Source organism: Nematostella vectensis, chromosome 6 (genome assembly GCF_932526225.1).
Source record: "Nematostella vectensis chromosome 6, jaNemVect1.1, whole genome shotgun sequence".
NCBI classification, from domain to species: domain Eukaryota; kingdom Metazoa; phylum Cnidaria; class Anthozoa; order Actiniaria; family Edwardsiidae; genus Nematostella; species Nematostella vectensis.
In genome coordinates this window covers 8446425-8456776 of record NC_064039.1, presented here as the reverse complement: position 1 = coordinate 8456776, position 10352 = coordinate 8446425, and the positions used below count along the sequence as shown (strand labels likewise).

General features: G+C 50.3%; 1 long non-coding RNA gene across 1 annotated transcript; it reads right to left on the bottom strand.

Moving 5' to 3' along the window:
• Window positions 1-2214: 2214 nt before the first annotated feature.
• Window positions 2215-3689, bottom strand: LOC125567946. The gene is made up of 3 exons (XR_007311921.1): window positions 3228-3689; window positions 2952-2993; window positions 2215-2585 (listed from the first exon to the last, which is right to left on the bottom strand). It is a non-coding gene; the product is annotated as an uncharacterized LOC125567946 (long non-coding RNA).
• Window positions 3690-10352: the final 6663 nt, after the last annotated feature.

The following is a 10352-nucleotide window of genomic DNA, read 5'->3' as shown; positions in this document are numbered from 1 at the left end:
TTCAGTTTGTCCTTGAGATACTTTTAATGCATCTCCTTCTTTGGCTTCCTGCCACTCTTTTACCCGACACCGTCAGGTTCTTAGTTCCTAGCCCTTTACCCCGTCAAGTTCTTAGCTCCTAACCCCTTTACCCCGTCAAGTTGTTAGTTCGTAGCCCTTTTACCCCGTCAAGTTCTTAGTTCCTAGCCCTTTTACCCCGTCAAGTTTTAGTTCCTAACCCTTTTTCCCCGTCAAGTTCTTAGTTCCCATCCCTTTTACCCCGCCAACTTCTTAGCTCGTTAACCCCTTAAACTACCAGGTTTTTAGTTCCTAAACCCTTTACACCGTCCAGTTTTTAGTTCCAAGCCCTTTTACCCCGCCAAGTTCTTAGTTCGTTAACCCCTTAAACTACCAGGTTTTTAGTTCCTAACCCCTCTACACCGTCCAGTTTTTAGTTCCAATCCCTTTTACCCCGCCAAGTTCTTAGCTCGTTAACCCCTTAAACTACCAGGTTTTTAGTTCCTAACCCCTCTACACCGTCCAGTTTTTAGTTCCAAGCCCTTTTACCCCGTCAAGTTTTTAGTTCGTTAACCCTTAAAACTACCCGGTTTTTAGTTCCTAAACCCTTTACACCGTCCAGTTTTTAGTTCCAAGCCCTTTTACCCCGCCAACTTCTTAGCTCGTTAACCCCTTAAACTACCAGGTTTTTAGTTCCTAAACCCTTTACACCGTCCAGTTTTTAGTTCCAAGCCCTTTTACCCCGCCAAGTTCTTAGTTCGTTAACCCCTTAAACTACCAGGTTTTTAGTTCCTAAACCCTTTACACCGTCCAGTTTTTAGTTCCAAGCCCTTTTACCCCGCCAACTTCTTAGCTCGTTAACCCCTTAAACTACCAGGTTTTTAGTTCCTAAACCTTTACACCGTCCAGTTTTTAGTTCCAAGCCCTTTTACCCCGCCAAGTTCTTAGTTCGTTAACCCCTTAAACTACCAGGTTTTTAGTTCCTAAACCCTCTACACCGTCCAGTTTTTAGTTCCAAGCCCTTTTACCCCGTCAAGTTCTTAGTTCGTTAACCCTTAAAACTAGCCGGTTTTTAGTTCCTAACCCTTTTACACCGTCAAGTTCTTAGTACCTAACCCGTTTTACCCGTCAAGTTCTTAGCTCCTAACCCCTTTACCCCGTCAAGTTGTTAGTTCGTAGCCCTTTTACCCCGTCAAGTTCTTAGTTCCTAGCCCTTTTACCCCGTCAAGTTTTAGTTCCTAACCCTTTTTCCCCGTCAAGTTCTTAGTTCCCATCCCTTTTACCCCGCCAACTTCTTAGCTCGTTAACCCCTTAAACTACCAGGTTTTTAGTTCCTAAACCCTTTACACCGTCCAGTTTTTAGTTCCAAGCCCTTTTACCCCGCCAAGTTCTTAGTTCGTTAACCCCTTAAACTACCAGGTTTTTAGTTCCTAACCCCTCTACACCGTCCAGTTTTTAGTTCCAATCCCTTTTACCCCGCCAAGTTCTTAGCTCGTTAACCCCTTAAACTACCAGGTTTTTAGTTCCTAACCCCTCTACACCGTCCAGTTTTTAGTTCCAAGCCCTTTTACCCCGTCAAGTTTTTAGTTCGTTAACCCTTAAAACTACCCGGTTTTTAGTTCCTAACCCTTTTACACCGTCAAGTTCTTAGTACCTAACCCGTTTTACCCGTCAACCCGTGCGAAATGAAACTGGGATATTCCAAGACTTTCTGTATCCTTGAATATCTCACGATATTCATCTTAGAACATCCTGCGATTTCCTAGGATATTCTAGATACAAGGTGTGAATTTTCACGGTAAATTTGGACCGATATTCCAGGATATTCTAGGATATCTCAAAAGGCATAGTCTTACTTTATACAGGATTTTCTACGATATTCTGGAATATCCAATTGGATATAATGCGATTTTTTGGAATATGCATTAATGTGACAGGGAATGCATAGATGCGTTGTTCCTTTTGCGATAAAGAACGATATTCTTTGACAATATTGGATTTTCTTTGATTTTAGTGAATGCATAATCGGATGTTATTAGATTTTTCGGAATTGAAGGAAATTGTAATTTAGCTAATTTAGCTAATTTAGCTTATGCTACAAAGTATGAATAAACGATTATTATTATTATTATTATTATTATTGACATATTGTCATTTTGCAGAATATTATACGCTTTTCTTGGATATCCGGCAATTTATTACAAATAGCTAGCAATATTTTCCAGCAAATAATTTTATTTTTAGAATACAGAACAAATTTACAATTATCTCAAAATTTGATAATCAACTTTATAATTTTCGGATACAACGTGAACAGTGACTTCTATAACGTTATAGAAATCAGCAAAAATCGTTAAAAGACAAAACCAAATTCGACAAAAAGTTGGTATACAACAAAAAGTGCAAGGCAAGCTAAAATATCTCTATGATTAAAAAACCTACTAAAGCGGACATTTTACACCAACAATGGACATTTCACTTAGCTTTACTGAAGACTTTTTTGGTTTTGTCTTTTAAGGATTTTTGCTGATTTCTAATCAGCTGGTCCATTTTCTCATCAGTCATTCCGTAATTTCCCCTCATTGCACCTGCGAAAATAATGTTAGTTGCTGTTAAGTAAGTGATACCTTTCTGCATTTCTCGCACTGTTGTGAATTACCATAAATTATCTGCATCTTGTTGCTGGTCCAGGGCATCCCTCTGGACCTTCCCTTCCCCTTCAGTGTGCACCGCATGAGCTCTTCTTCGGTAAAGAGGTCTGACAGGAGCCTCTTCACCCCTTCCAGGGGCTTTGACAGATATTTAATTTTCTGCTTTTGTTGTGACTGTAAAGAATAAATTGAACAATTAATTGAAAACAGCTAAAATCGGTGTATAAGCAATCAGGCATGTATATAGTCTATACGAGTTCTCTGTTCCGGTTATATTGTTTGTTTGACGTTTTATCGACGTACCACTGGACTGGGCTGATCCTCTGCAGGAACATCTTTGTAAACCTATAAAAAATTAAGCGCGTTTTGCCGGGACGATTGGGGTAATTACCGCCCGGGTCTACATTATCCTTAAGTGTTTACTTTACGTTACTTCTAGGTATATAACATTACATTAACACTAATATACTATTTTAGCAAAGTATTATCAATTGTGTGAAGGTAAATTAACTAACACAAACATTCGATGCGAAGAATGCATTTAATATTCTGTGGATTTTCCTATTCTTATAATGTTACCTCGGTCAACGCTGTCGTTGCCTCCCTCAAGAAGCTCGTTTTCAAACTGCTTGCCTTGCGCTGTGAGTCTGAAATCCAAATAAAAAAACTGCAAGTTGAGATATTATTCTGAAATTGCTCCGAGTTTTAGCACTGAAGTCATTATACAGAGGTGCTGCACGCTCTTACTTCTTACGGCGCGTTACAAAATAGAACGAAACGCCGTCGAGGTCTACCGTCGCCCTGGGTTCAAATACTTCATGCTTTTATAAGAATGTACTCCGTAGTTTAGAACTGTAAAGCTGCTTGTGCTTCCAAACGTCCGCCACCAAAAGCAAGAGTATTTACAAATCGAGGAGGAAAGAAATCCAAAATCGAGCCAGACAATGCCGCAAAAGATAATAGCATCGACGTTCCTCAAGAAACAAAAGCCAATGCGAATGTGAGCATGAGGAGAAATACCGTAGGAACGCAGACTGAATACCCGAAATATTCTCTGCGCTACCGTTGCTTAGTTCTATTATTATATTAGCGACCTTACGCAAGAACGGGACGGCATCAAGAATGGCGCGCGCGCTCACGAACTTCTCACACAACACGGCGTGTCGTCCGCGACGGCAAATCTAGAACGGCATTTTCCTATTTTCGCGTTCTACATGCGCTGTCAGGACGTCCTTGCGTAAGGTCTCTATTTTATAAAGTAAAACGATAAAAAAAAGCCTAACTTCGACTTACCGAAGTTTTGCAACACTTCTGCCTCCTAAAGTCTTGGTGTGTTATCTGTTGCAATGCAATGAATACCACCGATACCAAACCACCCTGGCGCAAAACTTCACTTCCCCTGAGAACTGTTAACTCGCAACGATCCTCTGCGTTGTTCAGCCACTCCACAACAACAAATTTCTTGGAGGTCATTTTGATTTGATCACTAAAATTCGATAAAATTCCCTAAAATCACGGAGATTCGCTAAGAAAATGCAACCGGTACAATCCAATGAAAACCAGTACAAGTCGGCGACATCCCAGGCAGCCAGCAAGAGGCGAATGACGTATGCAAAATAGCGGATTCTGATTGGGTGATGTTGATTACAGAACGTAAGATAGTCTCGCAGCCTCTTTTTCATCTTTTCGCGTGTCTCCAGGGAGGGCCCTTTCCTGCTTTTTTTATCACTCGGTGCGAGGCCGTGTCGAGCTCTGATAGCGGCCTTGAGCGCGTAGTATCTCTCTTGTTCCCGAAGTATTAGCCGAAACTCTTTGTCTGAGATATGCCCGTCCTGCAGAGCCTTAGAGACCAGCTCGCTGATCGAGTTTTTCTTACTCTCCGCTAAAACCATCGTGTCTTCGTGTTTAGCCACCTTGCTCGTAAGACCCCTAGAGACTACCCCCGCGCCCGCGCCCACGACACCGACCAGCCCAGCGACCCCTGCCAGCGGACCGCCGATCAGAACCCCTATCCCACTCAAAGAGACCCCCACCCCGGCGCTGGAAAGCGCCCCTGCAGCGATGCCGGATGCCACAGACACAGCATGGGTAACGGCGAAGGTGCGCTTATACTTTTTCCGCACCTGTCGATGATGCGTTATCTCGTTGTCTAGAACCGCCTGAGTGTCGCATATTTTCTGGAGTCGGAAGCTTTGCACGTCGCCGCCGATGCTTGCCAGAGCGGTGGGCGTCATGTGCGTACCCTTCGGGGGGCAGACGCTGGGAAGCGAGGGGTATGTGGCACCGCTGCTAACGTCGCTGTTTGCCATGCTTGTTATGTCGGACCTAGGTTAGCTCTAATACGAGGCGAACAGGCTTGCCCTTAAAGTCCACCCGTCTACCGCGGTCATCAGTGATCCATATTCGGATACTCGAGACAAACTCAGAGGAAGATGCTGCGACACAAACGGGGATATCGGGCCCATAGACGACTTTCTCGTGCGGCCTTCTGCGGGTTTCTAGGCAAGCGAGAACGTTTGAAGGCTCGTCTAAGGCGAGGCATTGCGTGCGGTCTACGATATCGCAGAAGATGTAGAGGGCCTCTATTTTCGGCAAAGCCACCTTAAGTGGGGGCCCCCACGGGCAGTGCGAGGCCCCGCCCCCCCAACTGATCGTTTTTAGCCTCTAGGCCAAATAGTGCGCAAAGCTCGGCATTAAGGAACGCAACGCCTTTGGACATGAGCGCGATCTTCCCGGTGAGGGGATCCAGCTTCGCTATCAGAATCTTGCTTTCAGCGCGGTTGATCGTTTCCACGATGGACTCGGCCGTGTGGTGTCCGGGTGGCAGAGTAGCAATGGGCGGGAGGGAGGCTATGGTCGTTATCTGATGCTCCCGCTCGAGATTATACCAGCTGTTAAACAGCGGGCACTGCCGGATCGCCACGAAGCGTGGGCGCCTTATCGGCTGCTCGAAAAAGAGCGTCAGTTCGCCTTCGGTGAACACAGCATGTAGGACCACCATTGTGTTGAACATAGCCCGCCTTCGTGTTTAATAGGGCTGCGCATGGATTGGGAAGGCTGGCGGATGCTGAACGAGGAGGCGGTTCCCCGAAGGGAGGAGGAGGAGACGAAGAAGGCGGCAGTTGCGGCGGGAGCCTCTATTAGCGAACATATCAAACACGCTATAGCCGAACAAGTCAAACGCGCAAAAACCGGTTTCCCTAGGTCTCTGACCCTCGCGCAAAAGCTGCTCTACGCCGTGCCCGCGACCCCCGTTGAGAGCACGGCCTCAGACATCACCCCACTACTCACGCAGTTGGAGATACACGTGGCTGAGGACAAACCATTCACGACTAGGGTCCGAGACACATTCAAAGAGACAGTAGTCACGCACAAGTCCGCCAAGGAGTCTCGCCGGTGGCTATCGGAGCCTTCCTATGGGTACTTGCCACAGCAACTCAACTTTGCGGTCTGGTGCGCAACCGCCAGATGTGGGGTGTCCCTAACTGACCCCACTTTCGCCACGCTCCCCTCCGTCATCAGGGGATTTCTAAGGTTTCACGTCTACTTTACCACCCGGAGGATACTCTACGAGCTCGGCGCCCCCCTGCCTGGCGACAGCCCGTTCACGCAAAAAGGTAACCCCTACAAGAAGGCCGCTTTCGAGCGTCTATGCATAGAGTTCGGTTTGCCGCGTAAGCCGGACTTCCGATGGAAAGGCGGGCGGAACCACGGGCTAGGCGATGTGTTTGTGTTCTACCCGGGGGAGGGGTATCGCAACGTGCACGTGATCCGTGGCTACGACACGGCGGCGGACGAGTACCCGAGCCACCTCAATCTGTTTAGCGACGAAGGTGGGACGTACAATAGTGGAAAGCAGGTGGGTTACATACGCAACGACGACCACGGGGGCGTGCAATATAGCTGGTTTGCGCCTCCCAAAGGTGAGGGGCTGACAAAAGCAGGGCTAGGAAGACTCGATCGCTCGGTCGAGGCGTTCGTCTACACAGTGCTTGGCGCGCAGGTAAACGTCCGTTCCTCTATCGCGGGGGCCGGTGGGCCGGCCATGGAGGCGCAGGCGGAGTTCACGAAGCTGCTTGAAGACGCGATCATAGAAAACGACATCGCTCAAAGCGTGCAAAGGTACCAGTTAGCCGTGCAGGAGGCCAAGGTGAGGCTGAGTCTTGCGGTCGCACCAGGAGTGTGGCTGATGCCGAGCGATCTGGTGATAAACACGCAAAGCGTCGTGGGCTACAACAATAAGCTGCAAAAAGCCACGGACTCCATGACGCTCGGCGCAAACGCGATGAACACCGAGACAAAGCCAGTCGGTGCTCATAACATGGCCGGTGGGCATCCTAGGGTGCAACACGTGACTGACCCTGGGATTGACCGCGTGCCGTCCCGGCGGCAAAGCAAGGATTCCGCCCCTGCGAAAGTGCACGCAGAGGGCGCCGCCCCTGCCCCCTCTCCACGTACGCACGCTGCGCATAGTATGACTGCCGCCGGAACGGGCGAAAAAAGTGACCACACCGCCCTCAAGGCGGGGTTGTCGGCACTCGCGGTGGCCGCGGCGTATTACTTGTTCCGATGATTGCTTTGCATTCGACGAACCAGGAACGCGGCTACGGCTAGAATGAGCAGCCACGCATTTTCGCCAAGGAATTTCACCGCTTCTCCTGCAGCCTTAAACACGAAGTTCGCGATGCTGCCTACTAGCCCAGGGAGAAGCTCGCCTAGCTTTTTTCCGATAGCCTTAAGACCGTTACCGACCCCTCTGGCCACGGAGGAGAGCGACTTGCCGAGCGACGTCACAATGGCCGCGATCGTCGTCGCTACGGCCAACCCGATAGCGGTGACGGTAAAGCCGTGCTTTTTGAAGATGGCTTTGATGCGCTCTTTTAGCGGCTTTTGGTTCTCGAGCTCTCGGTTTTCGCGTTCTAGTTCGTCAATCTCGGACAGCCTCTCCTCGTTGCGCTCACGGGCCTCTTGGCGGCTACTCTCTGACGTGTTAGGGTCGTCGATGGTCTCCCTGTCTGTGGCTACCACCCCTTGCAGCTCTTGGACCCTTTCTGTGTTCTCCTGGATGACCGCGTCTATCTCTGCCACGGACCCCATCGCCAGCTTGAAGCCTTTCAGATTTGCAACGTCCTGTCGGACGCTCCCGTCCGCGTTGAACAGCTGCCTTGGATTAGACCAACCTCCTTTGTCGAGGTTGCGAACCTGTATTAGCAACTTTCCCCTCCGGTCTGACTGGAACCGTATCAGATTCTTGTTAAGAACTGGGTATTCCTCCCTTAGGGAATGGAGACCGAGTCTTGTCGCTGCACCCTCTGTGATGAACGAGGTTTCAGCGCTTGCCGTTCCGGCAGTTTGCGTTGCGCTTCGCGTAGCCATGCTATGCGCAGCATGCGTACGCGACGACGTGCTCGTCATTGGGATCGACTCCCCATCGTCGGGGTCAAACGAGATAAGGGGCGTCGTCTCGTCGTCCCCCGCCCCGCGATCGGCGGACGCACCCGGCAAGGTATCGTCAATGTCAACGTCAACATCACCCATGATGCGTGCGCATAACCCGTGCTATGCTATATAAGACATGTCTAACAGTCCGCACCATAGCCACGCGGCTTCGTACTTTATGTATATATAGTATATATACGTATACGATGTCAGTCAGCGATAAACTCCACCCCCAGCGAACACCCAGAACTCCTCTGGGGTTGAAAGCCTAGAGAACTGTTCACCGGGTCACTCTCAACCCGTCGACGGCCTCCCCAGGCGAGACGCTATATGTGGCGGTCCCAAAGCTATGGGAAGGCGTCAAGCTCGTGCCTGGCTCCTTGAGGGTCGGTCTCGATCTCTCCGTCTCAGGCCATGCAAATAATACCGTCGTGAACAACGTCGGCCGAAATCTCGTGAGCCGCCTGAAAATCACGTTTGCAGGAGAAACGCTCCAGGACACCAACCGCTACGACGTCTTCAAGACGTATGAGGAGCTTTACCTGTCCAAGGTCGAGAGAGAGGACCGCCTGGAGCAGGGCATACAGTAAGAAAACATGCGCAAGCTTCGCTCCAAGGCTGGCGATAAAGCGACCAGTAACGCCAAGGAGAACGCTCTAAACGCCGCCCACGGGGCGAGGTACACCATCCTGCTAGACCATTCTCTGCTGACGGACCACGGCGTGCTGTACCCAAGGGCGCTCTCCGAGGCGCTGCTCTTCAAGATCACGTTCGCAGCGGTTGACCAGGTAGTAGTCGGAAGCGATGCTACCAAATTATCCTATGGAATCAAAAATCTAGAGCTGGAGTACGAAAGCCTGAGAGACGACAACCTCGCCCGGTCTGCAGCCGCCGCCTACCAAAACGGCACAACGTTCTTCTACGAGCAAGTGAACCTTCACAAGACCTTCCATATTAGCAAAGGGACGGACAGCATAATCAACGAGAATGTCAACCTGCCGCGAAGGTCTATGAGTGGTCTGTTGCTCCTCTTTGTGGAGCCATACACGGCAGGGGCTCGCGACTCTGAGAAGTTCGTGTACCCCGACATCCAGAGCGTTCGCGTTACAATCGACGGCATGCCAAACAAGGTCTTCAGCCAGGGGCTGCGCCCCACGGATTTCTGGAGGGAGGCGAAAAGGCGGTTCGTCCGCCCCTCCCCGGGGGGGGGGGGGGGGGGCACAGCGGAGCGCCCGCCGCCCCGGCAATCGGCCCCGAGTCGTTCTATGGCGATAACAAGTTTGCTCTGTGGTTCGACCTTCGAACGACGGACGACAGTGCTATCCATGGGGGTGGTCTCCGATTGGTCAATACCCGCGACGGTGTGCACCTCGAGATAAAACGCACGGCAAGCGGCACGGGTACCGTAAACTGTCACGTGTTTGAGGTGGCCGACGCTCAAATGAACCTTATGAACGGACAGCTACAGTCCATACAATACTGAGCACATACGCCGGAGCGTGTTTCTGCGCGAAGCGGTATGGACCCGAAAAACATCCCATTTAACGCTCTCATCGTGGGCCCGACGTCATGCGGGAAGACCCAATTCGTAGTGGACCGGCTGCGCGGCCCTTTCCGGGGCATGTTCTACTACATCGTACTCATGTGCCCTACCTTTGTCTACAACAAAACATACGACGGCTTCGGCGAGGGCGACAATCGTCTGTATGTCATCGCACCTGAGGCGGGTCAGATCGACATACTGCTGAGGTTTGTCTCCGCTCTTTTCGAAGGCACTAATATGCTAATCATACTCGACGACTGTGCGGCCTCGAAAGACGTAAAGAGGCGCTGTGACCAGCTCGTCAGCTTGGCGTTCAGCGCGCGCCACGTGGGTATTAGCGTGTGGGTGATCACGCAGCAGCTCACCAGCATCACGAAGCCGTTCCGTGAGAACATCGCGGCCTTGGTGGTCTTCTATACACCCAGCAAGGCGGACATGAAAGCTATCCTGCATGACTACGGCGCGGAGCTCTCAGAAGAGAAGATGAAAGAATACATGAAGGCCCTCAAGACGAAAAAGTTCTCGAAGTTAGAGTTTTGCTTGCGTCACCCTTATACCATCGCCCTAGTTGAACGGTAACCACCGCCCTAGGGCATAACGTGTGTGTGCCCACATATACTTTGAGAGTCTTCTTGAGGGGGGCGCCGCCGTCCTCCCGGCCGTTGAGTCGTTGGGATGCTCGACGCAGCCTGCCGGAACGGCAACCGGAGTTGAGCAGACTG